We start from the raw sequence: 14,389 nt of genomic DNA, 5'->3' as shown, positions 1-14,389 counted from the left end.
ATTCGAATTATTTTTTTAGACAACACAAAAAGTTATAAAATTATTTTTAATTAATGCATTTTCGGACTGATAAGGTGAACAAATTAAAGTACAATAATCTGTAAAGACAATATGTAGGTGTACTCTTATTGACCTTTTACTATCTCTGCTATGACTAGGTTTATACGATGTGTGTATTCACGGTTCTGTGGCAATACTCGTAGATGGCTTGTTTAAAGGTAAATTGTTATTTGCACTTCGGTATTTAACCACGCCTCTAGGGCACACCTTGCCAGGTGTGACTGTCTATTCGGATCAGTGGATTATAAAACAAGGGAGCATTTAATACACACATTAAAAATACAGGTGACAAATAAAAATAGATCGCCGTGGAATTATTTAATTATATTTGGTGCTATTATTTATTTGAATTCAAATAAATTAATTTACTAAGAAATAAACAGTTTTCGGTTAAAGACGGGAAACTTAATTCATGTGTCAGAATAAAATGATATACACCTCTTGAACTTAGAAATTAGAAATAGCTTTACCAAATCATTTTGATTGTCTTTATTAGGCAAAAAAATGTACGAGAACACTTACATTTAGACTTTTGAAACCCATGTATTAATTAATATCTGAAACTATCTGAAGATAACTCTAACGAAGCGGAATATAATTGTACGAATAAAGAAAAAAAAATGTTTTTAAATCTTTGCACATTTATGATTAATTATTGTTATCTATTGTTCATTTAATTATACTTAATTAGTACCTTAAATATGTCTACCGCTCGGCATTAAATCTTGGTGTGGTAGGAAGGGATTATTACATATAGATTATATTATTTGGATGAGGATTTGAGCTAGCCTATAAAAACACATTAATTAGTTAACATACATTCGAGACCAAAGGATATTAACTTTGCTAATTCAATTAACTTTTACTCACATATATTTCTCTCATGATTTGTGCGTGCTTGTTTCTATAGGACAGTGTATATATTGTCCCAAAATTAATCATAAAATCGTAACTAAAAATGTCTTGTTCGGAGGTTGATAGTAAAAACAAAAGAAGAGGTTGATAGTACTAACAGTGGTTCCAGTCCGGTCAAGAGAGGCAGATTTTGACGAGTATGGTCAATTTGGGTACGCACTATAGAGCCAGAGTATACCGAAGAAGAGCTCCATAAAATGGAAGCTGCAGAATGTTCCCGAAATCAAGATATCCTTAGCAACCCTCGCCAGTTTAACACAGCCGGATTGGTGTTCGTGTACTAAATGCATAGTTATGCCGTTATTGACGGAATGTCTTTGTTGCCCCGAATTTACTCTCTTTGATGGTAATATTGAATTGGGTGAATGCATTAGTGACAATATCGATTTCAGAACAGTTTGTCTGAACCCGGTTGTTCTTGAAACAAGCTGTATAAGTTTTCCGAGGTACAAGCGCCATAGAGAGGGAGAGCTCCAGACGTACTAACTCACAGCCATGTTCACATTTAGTTGAATTATACAATATACTTTTAATTTTGTTCACTGTTGAAGGCCATACCGTGACTTATATAGCTGCTTAAGTCCACTTCATTTGGGTAAGTGTCTCCCAAGTAAACAAAGTTTGGTATGCAAAAGTGCAAAGTTATAAATGGGTGTCTTGCAATATCGAAGTGATAATCTATTTGTCAGATCTCTTATATCTTTTGACGAAATCAAACCATCATGGTATATTCTGCATTTGTATAGACCGAAGTGTACTAAATGATATTCATATTATACATGTTAAATGAATGAACAAATATTAAACCTATCTTTTTATTGTTTTCCGCCCATGTCTGCTCATCGCCAGAAATAAAGTTTGTCGCACGAAAAAATGGTATTAATTCCAGAGTAAAAATTTAAAGAACTTATTTTCCATGTTTTCTGGTATTGTACGAAAGAGAATTGACCTAACAAAAGAATTGCTATCTTAGGCTGTTAGTAACACATGTAGAGCAGTGGGTCGTTGTTGGACATATAAATCTTAGAAAGTGTATCATCGGTTAAATTTGCAGGTCACTGAAAGGGGAAGTCCCATACGGAAGTAGGTGTTGAGGATGATTTTTTTTTTATCCAGTGACACATATTACATGCATATTCTTGAACGTTTGATACATCATTTACTCTCAAATTGCAAAAACGAAAACTTCCAATTGTATTTATAGTATTTGTATTTTTATCCATCTGATGAGTTAACTAAAGCCTTTTTCAACTGATTTGTATAGTTCGTTCTTCTTCTTCTTCTTTTGGTTTACAATAGTCTATCGAATTCGTTGATTACATACTGTTGGCGTACGTGGACTAGTCTATTTACAAAACTTTTACCCCAATTTACACAAAATGTATGTTTTTTTCTTATGTTCAATGTATACATGTATATAATTTAAATTGCACTATAGTTCCGTAACTTTCTATCCAGGCGTATAAACGAATCGTCGGCAAATGCGTACATTTTTTAAAATCAATATTTCTGGTATGTTCCAATCTGTCCTTTACTATTGACAACGAGTTTATATTACATTTTCCTAAATTAACCCTTGGAAAAAATATGTAAATAGATTTTTATTTCTTCAAATCTTTTTTTTTATGTATTATTTATATTTTTATAAATAATATTCTTTACACCAGAAATGTTATTTATAAACAAGCGTATGAGTTAAGTGATGACTAGTATATTATATCTATTTCGGACACGCAAGACAGATGTATATTATAAACCTGATAGTTCAAAATGGAAAGTTATAAGTTATCGGCCGTGTACACCGATCAATACCTACAGAAGTGAAACGATGCATGAACTTGCAAGCCCGACAGGAAATCGCTTGAATACCTGGACGTGTCACCACACCCCTCACAATACCTTTGGGAGTAATACCTTAAGCCATGCTGGTGATCAGATGAGGGAAGATCCGAATTTATTTGAATAAAGTTTATTACTTTAAAGAATTATGAAAGAATTACATTTTCGAAAACAATTTTCACGGAACACTTATTTATGCTTTTTAATTAATTCCAATATTAACAGTTTAAAAATAACAGAGCTATGGTTATTTAAAAAAAAATAAGAACATTTTCCGTATCAAGTTAGTCAGTCAGATAAAACAACCGTACGATTGACAAGATATCGACACGCAATTACGACTACATCGGTTACTGTAGTTTTGGTCCTTTGTGGTTTATAGACATATCGTGATTTTTGATCGTAGAAGATGACAAAATGGCGGAACGCAGAGAATTGATACTCAAAATTTAAAATCGATGGTGATCTCTTATCTAGCGGAATAAAACTTTAATATCTATAAATTTGAGAATTTTTATACAGAATGGACATAATATCAATTTTTGCGAAGTTTCCCTTTAATCTCTGTGTCATTTTGGTCTTTTGTGGATAGTTGTCTCATTGACAATCATACCACATCTTCTTTTTTATATTGTATTTATTTCATTTTTTAAATTTTGGTTCATTTATATGTTTCAAGAAACAAACATTGAACTTTTACCCCCTTTTTGTAGTTAAATGATTGCTCACTTAGGAGACAGCTTCAGGTATATCAATACACAGTTACAAGTTTAGTTTCGCATTATAGCCATGGTGAATTTTCTAAATATGAAAGTTTTTGTACAATTGAATTGATTTTTAGATAGTTGAATAATAATATAGACTTCCTAGTGGGTTTATATGAACACTTAGATTGTTTTTAGCATGTTTAATAAGCCATTTTTCAGTTTGAACGTCCATACGTTCCTATCCGTACCGCCATAGATTTAGACATTTTGTATTGTTTTTCAACAAAGATTTGACACGCGATATTTTCAATTTTATGGAAAAAACAGCAGAAATGCATATGATTTTTTTTTACCTTTTGATAGATACAACTGTATATGTCTATGGTTTCAGGAAAGGTATCACTCTTATTGATTGAAATTTTCCTTTGGACCAAATTTTTGAGTTCTTTGTGACATGTTCAACCCCCATTTTGCATGTTGCCATGGTTAAAAAAAATAAAAAAATATATTTCACCATTATTACTATTGGAAATCAAATCTATGGACGATTCTCTTTCCATAAATATACACATGCATAACTCAAATAGTAAGCCTTATTTATTAGGAAGAAAGGGAAAGAGGGTGTTTAAAAATTATGAGACTCAGTGTCAATTCTAAGTTTTTTTTTCCCTATCTGTGAATTAACACCCCATCCTAGTGCATAATTTTCTCGTTGCGTTGGGTTTGTTCCTTCTATTTGGTCGGGCTTCTGTTTCTTTGACATTTTCCTCATTTCCATTTTCAATTTTATCAAGGATTTACTATACTCAAAGATTTTTTAAAGACATGTACAGTAACATATAATATGCTGTTTATGTCACTCCTTTGCGAAAGCAACGTAAAGAAAGAGATGGACAGCAGATTTTAATGTGGTTCTTGTAAATAACAGTTAAGATCAGTTAACAGAGAAAATAATGTCAAAAACAGTGAACACTTTAAGTATTAAGTAACAGATAACAGGAATCTCAATTTCAAATAAACAGTTAACAACATTGCAAATTTTACTATTGTCAAGCTATCGCAAATTTTAACAAAACAGGTTACAGACAGTGGGTCGAAAACAGTTAACAGTTTTTAAAATTTATCAGTCAAATAAAAGTTTTAAACAAATTAAAACCTTGAAAAGGACAAAAACAGTTTAACATAAAAGGGTAACCACCCCTTCCCCCCCTTCAACCTTAGATATTTGAACTTTATACTTTATTTTCTTTGAAAGGACGGTAAACAACTATTAATTAGCAAGTTGCCGTACAGTTGAAACTGACAAGTTGCCATACAGTAAATTTGCCAAACGAGCAAGTTGCCGTACCCTAGACTTTATTTTTTATGGTCTATATTCTTTAAAATACATCTTTTTGACAACAAATTTCAGTAAATATGATGCCACACTATAATAATCTAAAAACGTGTCTGGAAAAATAATGAAAAACAGTTCAATATCTTGAGAATGGGGCGGCAGAGGACGATCGACCTCGAAATTTTTTGGTACTAAGTGGCAAGTTTTGGAGTATTACACAAAAATTAATTTTGTACTTATCGGCCTAATAATTTAAAGAATTATATATCAGAAAAAAATTTCTTAAGCGGCACCCTCATCAAATGAGTGGAAATGCTTTAAATTGAATGAATTCTTAACTTGTTTACTTTTTTTTCTATTTCTCTCCGCTTCGTTAGTACCCAATTTCCGGTGGCGATGATACACAGTGCCATACACAGCACCTACACACATACAATGTACAAAGTATCGCTATAGTCTCAGAGTTTTATTACATTGTAATTGTTTACATCCGTATCCCTTATTGGTCTGGTGGTTTGTTGTTTCATATGAATTGTACATTATTCTCCTTATCTTAGTAATTATCTAAGGTTATATAGATATATATATATACTCAACACAACGAAATGATATGAAGAGAGAAAAAATTATGACAAAAATATATTTATAAATGAAATTGACCACGTTGATATCGACATGTTGAATAGTAGAAACTGAAATTCATATGAAACGAGTGACTGGTGAAAAATAATGTTTATCCAATTCTTGAACCGATGCATGCATACATAATATATATCATAAATTTAGTCTTCTGTGCACGATTAAATCATTTTTTACGCAAACATATCGTATATTCGTCATTTTTTTGCTCTCTGTCTGTAATAATGTGAAAACATGGTGGGTAATTAATTGTCGTGTTTTGAAGCCGTAGTTGTTACCTTATAGTAAACAAACCTGGGAACAAAAAAGCATAATAGTTTATGTTAATGTCAGACCGATGCGTACAACGATCACCGGATTCTACGAGAGGGTCATGTTAAGGTCACTTGCATATACGGAAAATATGTCGGCGAATTGCTTCCTGGAAGCAAGCAATTAAAAAAAGTAAACTTCTTCTAAATGAGGAAAAAATAAATAAATTAAATAAAAAAAAGTATATGTACATAAGTTTTATTATGAAAACTATCCATTTAGTTATAAAAACCATATGCATCATTTCTCTTAAATTTGAGGTTGCATATGATTTTAACAGGAGAAACTAAAAATGCAAGTTTTCTATTATATAGATAACTGTTGTAGATACAAATGTAGACGGACACTTTTTAAAGACTCGTTTGAAATCCTATTCAATAGAGATGATAATTATACTCCACCTTTGCAAATTATTATTATTCATTCAGTGTTTGAACATTGAATATTTTTTTCTTTACAGAGAGTTGTATTATTTTTTATGGGACTCTCAATAAATTACCTTAATTGCAATGTATAAGCTAATTATATATTGTAAAAATAAAATCGAATCCATGCAGTATTCCCCGTCTTTCAAAGGGTCATTAAATACAAAAATATGTCTGACATATATATCCTTTTCATCTATTGTCATGCATTTTCAAAAACATCCTAATTGAAGTTTCAACCTAAAAGTCAACTTTTGAAAAACAAATTGTATCCGTTGATACTTTAAATAACCCATATGAGTCTGACCAAATGAAACGGAGGGGAAATACTTGATTCAAATGACAGGACGTACTTGAGATTTGATTTTCATATTGATTAATATGATTTAAACCCATGTTAACACCCAATGAAACCCCTTTAATTGTAGTTCGAGTTTATTTCCTGAATTTATGTAATCATCAAATACATTTTCTCATTAAAAGTATGGAATGGATATTTTTGTATAGTGTTTTTCTTATGTTCAGCGTAAAAAATGTTAAAAGTCTTCCTGATGGAGTTTGTAACGAACACAAAAGGTAAGTTGTTATCTATTACATATTATAATCAGTACTATGAAAGGACTTTCGGACGAAGGACGCCAATGATAAGTATGATTTTTAAGCACATTGGTTATAAAGAGGAGAAAAAAACTAAAAATACAGTTAAGTACTAAATAATTCAATGTTAATGTTTATTGCATAGATTTCTTTCTATTGGCATAAATATTTTCCACGACTACATTATTTTGAACTATGGCTACACATTTGTGCTCCTTGACGAAAAGCATTAATATTTGGGAAAAAAACATGATACATGCTCCATTTAATTTTTGCATAGTAAAAAGGTGGGGTTGGAGGGGTCCTGATTCCGAATTCCCGGGCTTAAAGACACAAAATCCCGAAATCCTGATAAAGTTAATTCCCGACGATCCAAAATTAGAAAAAAGAATTCCTGGATCCCGAAAGGGTCAATCCTGAAATCCCAAGCTTAAAAACACCCGATCCCAAAGACCCGATAAAGGTCCTATCCCCTCTCTAGTATGAAAATACTTTTAAAATAATAATAAAAAAAAAAACATTTATCTCAGAACAGGTCGATTGTTTCTTTGCCTGTACGACAGTTTAACCCAAGAGCATTGATTTGACATGCTATGTTCTTCTAGACCCCGGTCTTCTGTGCATTTGTAATAGCGTTGGTCAATTTGCTTCTTATTATAGTTAAATTTTGTTCAACAAGTTTCCTGAGTAAGGAAATTTCTGATGAATCCCAGTTTGATGATCTTTTTTTTTCTATCAGCGTCTACTTGGTTCTCCATTTTGATTCCGTACAAAATTCGCGAAATTGCACGTGAATAAGGGAACGGTTTCAGAACAAGTTAATTCTGGATTAAATAATACTTAAAATTGTTAAATAAGTAAGTGTAGGCGTAATTAAGCTTTGAGCAACGGATTTTAAACTGTTGTTTAACTAATTATTATTTAAGAAGTTAAGTATCATTTATCGTTTAACTTAAATGACGTTTGTGCAACCCAGTCCAGACCAAAATGTTGGAGCACAGTCGCTTGAATTTTAGTGATATATGTATAAAAAAAAAAGAAAAAAAATACTGTTATATGTATAATATATAACAGTATTTTTTTGTTTTTGTTTTCATACATATATCACTAAAATTCAAGCGACTGTAGTTGGAGTGACGCGTTTGAAAATTCCGTTCATGAATATGGCCTTCTGTAATTAAATATAACGTTTGAGTATACAGTTTATTATCAAAGTTTAGATTTTTAAGAAATTGTCGAAGTGTTGAATTTTGAAAAGTTGAAATATTGATAAAATCCACATTTTGGCTTTTTAGAAGCAAAGGGAGTAGATACAGTAAGACCCCTTTTTGGCCCCAAAATATAGCAGTTTTCTAAACTTGTTAAAATGTAAATTTTTAGTTATTTATTTGAAAGTAGAATGCTGCTGCTGCATAAATATGTTGTGTTTTTTTATAATACAATGCCCATATATCGAGTTCTAGCATCATTAAGTCATGCTAAATGACTGAAATCGTCACAATTTTATCATTTAAGTTAAATTTTAGACGCATGCATTTGTGTTTATTTAAAATATAGAAATGTAAGCTGTATTTGATGATAGTAAATAACATATATAAAGGTTGAGGATAAACAAGATGCGGCCAATTTCATTTTCGACAAAAAAACATCCGAAAAGTTATGGCATATTCGATAGTTTTTTCATTTAAGATTGAATCGGAGCGATTTTAATGACTTAATCAGTTAAAATCGTTCACATAAACTAATTGAATTAACTGAAATAGTAGTATTTAAAAAAAGTGTCCAAAATCTTTCGTCGGATGAACTAAAGATTTGAGGCCAAAATCGGCTCTTACATGTACCGGACCTACTCCTTTGAAGATTTTTTTTGCGATTATACAATTTTATGGGTAAACTTTATTCCTTGAATGCCAACATCCTTTGATCTACCGACAATTTACCTGTAAAATTATTTTGGCGTTCGAGGAATAGGTGCAAGGAGTTAGCACAACAGAAGTGCATGTTTATCAAAACAATCATACTAATTAAACAGAAACCTTAAGGTAAATTCCAGGTGGCTAAATCACATTTCATGTTTGTAAAGTTGTAGAAAATATTTTTTTGCTGTAACTGCTTAGACCAATATGCTCTTCTCTAAAAAAAATATTTGAAATGTGTTGCAACACAAAGTTTTTGGATTTGGGTACTTTTTCCCTATATTTCTATAGTTGTGTGTGCTGTAATGTCCTCTTGTATTACTTGATTGAATTTCTCAAAATTTGGATTACTATGTTTTGTTTAGTTGTTCAGGATATTTTCTTGGGTATAATATTACTCCATTTTTTATACGCTCGTCAAATTTTTTTTCACGGGACGTATTATGTTATACAATTGTCCGGTGTCCGTCCGTCCGTCCGTCCGTCTGTCCGGCGTAAACATGTAGTACCATAACCTGAGAACAACTTATCCAAATTTCATGAAACTTATTATAGTTGTTTCTTATGATGGACAAATGATCTGTATATTTTTTGGTGGAAATAAGATTAAAACTTTTTGAGTTACGCTCTTTGTAACTGAAACAGGGGGTGTTTTTTTTCACATGTCGCACCGTATATAAAAATGATTTTTGATTATTGCTTAAAACTTTACACACTTCTTAGTTATATTAATCTTAAGATCTGTATACTTTTTGGTGATGATTCAAAATTTTATTTTAGTGATATTTTGTTTTTTTGAAAAAGGGGGGAGGGGTTCATATGTCCCTCCATATCTCAAAAACAATATATGGTTATTGCTTAAAACTTTCTCAGAAACTATTTATGATTATTGCATAAAACTTTCACGCAAGACGACGGGCGTATCATGCGCTCATGGCGCAGCTGTTTATTATTGATTGTAAGTGATTTATAACATATTGTTCAGATGTTTGTTATGTTGGCAATTCATCAGAATTACTGTTACCCTATTTTATGGACTTGAAATTTTGTAAAGTTAAGGAGGATATTCAAACTTTATACTCAAAGCATAAAAAGAAAAAAAAATGAATAGTATATTATTTGTTTGTACAAAGAAAAAACATAAGTAAACATATAAGCAGATTGACAAAAAACACTAATCTTCATATGTGATCTGATAATTATTGTGGAATATTTTATACAAGCAATTTTCACATTTAAGAGTCTATTACAAGTGTAAAGTTTAACCAAGGAGGTTATATTAGATCTTATATAACCTCTTTGGTTTAACTATTTGTAAAAAGTTCATATTGTAAGTAGTTCATTTAACTAATAAAATATTTAATATGATATAGATTTAAATAAATCTTTAATAACCTTTTTAGTTTGAAATAATTGTATTTAACTAGAATTATTTAGTTTAGATATGTCTTATGTAAATAAAAATTTCAAGTCCTAAATATTTTTTTTTAAAAGTAAAAAAATGTTTTTATTTCTTTATAATTTTTATGAAAATTCATGATAATTTTAACCCCTAAATCTACTTTTTTCTCATCAAAAAGTAATAAAATGTTGCAATTTTATCAAGTTCCCTAATCATTTTTCAGATTTAGATACTTATAAAATCATTTAAATAGTTATGAAAACAACTATTATTCTAATATAAACATCTATTGAAATATTTTTGTTGGCGTTCCAGAAAAAGGTATAAACTTATAAAATGTTGGCATTCGAGGAAGACACCATTTTTTGTTTGTTTACCGTTTGTATGTTTCGTTTGTTTAAGTTCTGTTAGCTTGATATTGTTTTTCGTTTTTGGATAGTTTGGTCTGTTTAAAAAAGCTTTAGATGAACAATAACAATGTTACTTGTTTTTGTTATAAAAAAAAGTCTTGATTAATTTAAAAAGTATATATGTTCTGTGTTTACTACCATCATAGCCCAGACAAAATTGTCCCTAATACACGGCCGACACTCGGCTAACCGAGAGATTGGTCGGTTAATCTATATTGAGTATGCGGCTATATCGGCAGTGGGTCTGTTAATCGGGTTGGCTAAAGTCTGTTAATCAGGTGTTATCGAGAAAATCATTGAAAACTCAGAATGTTTCATTGTATAACCTTTTAAATATATGTTTATCATAAAAAATATTTATGTCTGACAAAACTATTCAATGTACTGAATCCAGTAGTGTAATTATTATTTTTCTAGCTTCTATGTACGATCTATAAAATGAAAAGGCAAATTACTCATCAGTAAATTTATACACATTTTACACACACAAAATGTACACAAAATGACACTTGGGTTGAATTTACTTGCATGCACTATTTTGAACATCGAAAAAAGACAGGCATTATGAGTGTTAACCAAATTGATATCATTTTGTGAAAAATCTACACGAAAATCTGTATTTTGGTGACATAAATCAATCTTTATTAAAAACCTGGTCTGTTAATGGGTCGGATGTATAAAACCCGGTCTGTTAATTAGTCTGTTAAGAGTTATGAATGACAATAAAAGTATAATTTTATTACTTTATGGTGTGTTCATTTGGTAGGCTCAAGACGAGCGGCTAAAATATACGGAAACAACACTTGAGCAATGGAACATAAACTATATACGGAAACAAAACATGAGCAATGGAATATAAAATATACGGAACAAAACACATGAACAATAACAATGTAGGCAATGGATATTGAAAATTGATAAAAATGGTTTCAAAAAGTGTTAAATTAAAGTAAAATTGATTTTATCCAAGAATGGTCGCATATATCATGTGGATTCTGTTTAATTGTCATGAATGACACCAATGTGTCATCTACATTGGTAACCAGTATATAAATCAGAGATTAACGTCGTATTGTAACTAAACATCAGTATATTGGGATGCCTAAATATAAAGAATAGAGAAAGAATAATGGGTAAGATAAATAAAATGTAGAGAAAAGTAACATAACCATTTAAAGAATACAGAAATAAACAACACCCCCCAATCCGTACCCTCATGGTATACACGAGAATCTGGATGGAGATACAGAATACAAAATAAAAGATAAGGACAGTAGAGAATGATGCATTGCTAAAAAAGAGAAGAAAACAAATTGTTTAAGAATAAAGACATGAAACCCCCCTGGGTGTTGAAACAGTAACGGATTGCGATGTACTCATATTGGTGACAAATGCTTGACGTTTACATGTGGACACCTGCAGTTCTCCTCTGCACATATGTAGAAAAGGAACTAAACGGAATAAAATGAATTAAATTTTAATACAACCAAATGTAGCTGCATTCGCTCCTTTCCATTTATTTCTTTAGAATGATTTGTAAACAACAGATGATTAAGTAATACAAGAAAAAAAAAACAATTGGATGATGCTGAGGAATTAGGATTAAGGTAGTACCGAACACTTTTACTAAAATCAATGTGGTTCGTTTAATTTGGATAAAATTTTGACAAAGTATTTAATTTGAACCTTTAACAGAAATATAAAAATTTCAAAAAATTTGAACCAACCGTTTTGTCAGAAAAATTTAAAACTGGTTATATAGCAGTTTGACAAACACCAATTTTGATCTTCGAGAAGCTTATTATTCCCTTTACAACACAACGTAATTAAAACGTATCACTGACTTTACAGAGTTATCTCCCTGTAATGTTGGGTACCACCTAAACGTCCAGTGACAAATGTCATGTGCATATGAAAACGACAACACGTTATATATGTACCCTGTGTTGTATTAGAAAGACACGTTCAATCGGATTTGAGAACATGCTACTTTGAGCAGACACAAAAATTAAGGCTGATTGAAATCGTTAATAATAAATTCATGCATATTCCAGCGACCAACCCAGATCACGCTATATTGAAGTGACACACTCTTGAGTAAAATGCAAAGAAAGTCAAAATAAAAATGCTTTTACTGGAAGGATAGTGTTGCATCGTATTATTATTTTTTGTCGAGCCTTCGACTTTAGTCGAAAAAGCGAGACTAAGCGATCCTACATTCCGTCGTCGTCGGTGTCGTCGTCGTCGGCGGCGTCCACAAATATTCACTCTGTGGTTAAAGTTTTTGAAATTTTAATAACTTTCTTGAACTATACTGGATTTCTAACAACCTTGGACAGAAGCTTGTTTATGATCATATTAAGATAGTATCCAGAAGTAAATTTTGTAAAAATAAAATTCCATTTTTTCCGTATTTTGCTTATAAATCATGGACTTAGTTTGTTCTGCGGGGAAACATTACATTCACTCTGTGGTTAAAGTTTTTAAAGTTTTAATAACTTTCTTAAACTATCCTTAGTTTGTACCAAACATGGACAGAAGTTTGTTTATGATCATAAGATAGTATCGAGAAGTAAATCCATTTTTTTCCGTATTTTACTTTTGAATGGAATTAGTTTTTCTGCGGGGAAACATTACATTCACTCTGTGGTTAAAGTTTTTAAAAAATTATTAACTTTCTTAAACTATGCTGGGTTTGTACCAAACTTGGACAGAAGCTTATTTATGATCATAAGATAGTATCCAGAAGTAAATATTGTAAAAAGATAACTCCATTTATTCTGTATTTTACTTTTAAATGGACTTAGATTTTCTTCCAGTTAACATTACATACAGTCTGCAGTTAAAGTTTTCAAAACATTTATTAGATTCATTCACTATCCTAAATTTTTACTAAACTTGGACAGAAGCTTCTTACAATCATAAGATAGTATCAAGAGGAATATTTTTTATTGATTTTTTCCCTCATTTTTGTTGAGCCTGCGATTTACAGCAAAAGTAGGCGAGACACTGGGTTCCGCGGAACCCTTACAATATTTGTTTTACTCAAGAACATCTCATTTTTAACATTTTCAATGGGAAAATATAAAGGTAGCACAACTATTTTCGTGGCTAAATAACTCTTAACTGACACAATTTCAATTGTCCAACCCATTAACAGACTTTATTCACATAATATTCACTAAAACGTGGTATTACTCACGTTATATTACAATTATGAAATATTTACTAATGTCAATTTATATTTAAGAACCAAAGTAGTATTTTGTGTCTTTTAATTGATATCTAAAATTGTTTGTTTCGCCTTTTATTAAAAAATTGCTATGCATGTAATCATAAATACTACATACTTGCGCGACGCCTTTTACTTTTACTGAAAACTGCGCAGACTATGAAATGTTTTTAAAGGTGGAAAATGTTCTTTGATAGATATCATTTTGTCAGACACTTTTCTTTTTTTGATTTAATTCTTATAATATTCCAAAAATCTGTATATTTGATCGAGTTTAACATTAAATTGTGCGTTTTACTCTTAACAGACGTATAGCCAACCCGATTAACAGACCCACTGCCGATATAGCCACATACTCAATATAGATTAACCGACCAATCTCTCGGTTAGCCGAGTGTCGGCCGTGTAATAGTCGGCACATAAATCGTATTTATAAGAAATTGAATAATATCATTCCACTTATTTACGAACTTTCAGATTTTCAGATTGTAAATTGTCATAAAAGATAAACGATAGCATTTGAAGTAATATATTAGGGTTTACCGTATTAAATGTCTAGTATACTATATTCGCAATTTGTGGTTGAGGGAACGACCTCC

The 14,389-nt window shown here is 30.9% G+C and overlaps 1 long non-coding RNA gene across 1 annotated transcript in view; it reads left to right on the top strand.

The window, feature by feature from the left end:
* Nucleotides 1-14,389, top strand: part of LOC143042214 (uncharacterized) — a 98,797-nt gene that overhangs the window by 76,227 nt on the left and 8,181 nt on the right. The window lies entirely within an intron of this gene.

Source organism: Mytilus galloprovincialis, chromosome 8, assembly GCF_965363235.1.
Source record: "Mytilus galloprovincialis chromosome 8, xbMytGall1.hap1.1, whole genome shotgun sequence".
Lineage (NCBI taxonomy): Eukaryota > Metazoa > Mollusca > Bivalvia > Mytilida > Mytilidae > Mytilus > Mytilus galloprovincialis.
This window is presented reverse-complemented; position numbering and strand designations above follow the sequence as displayed.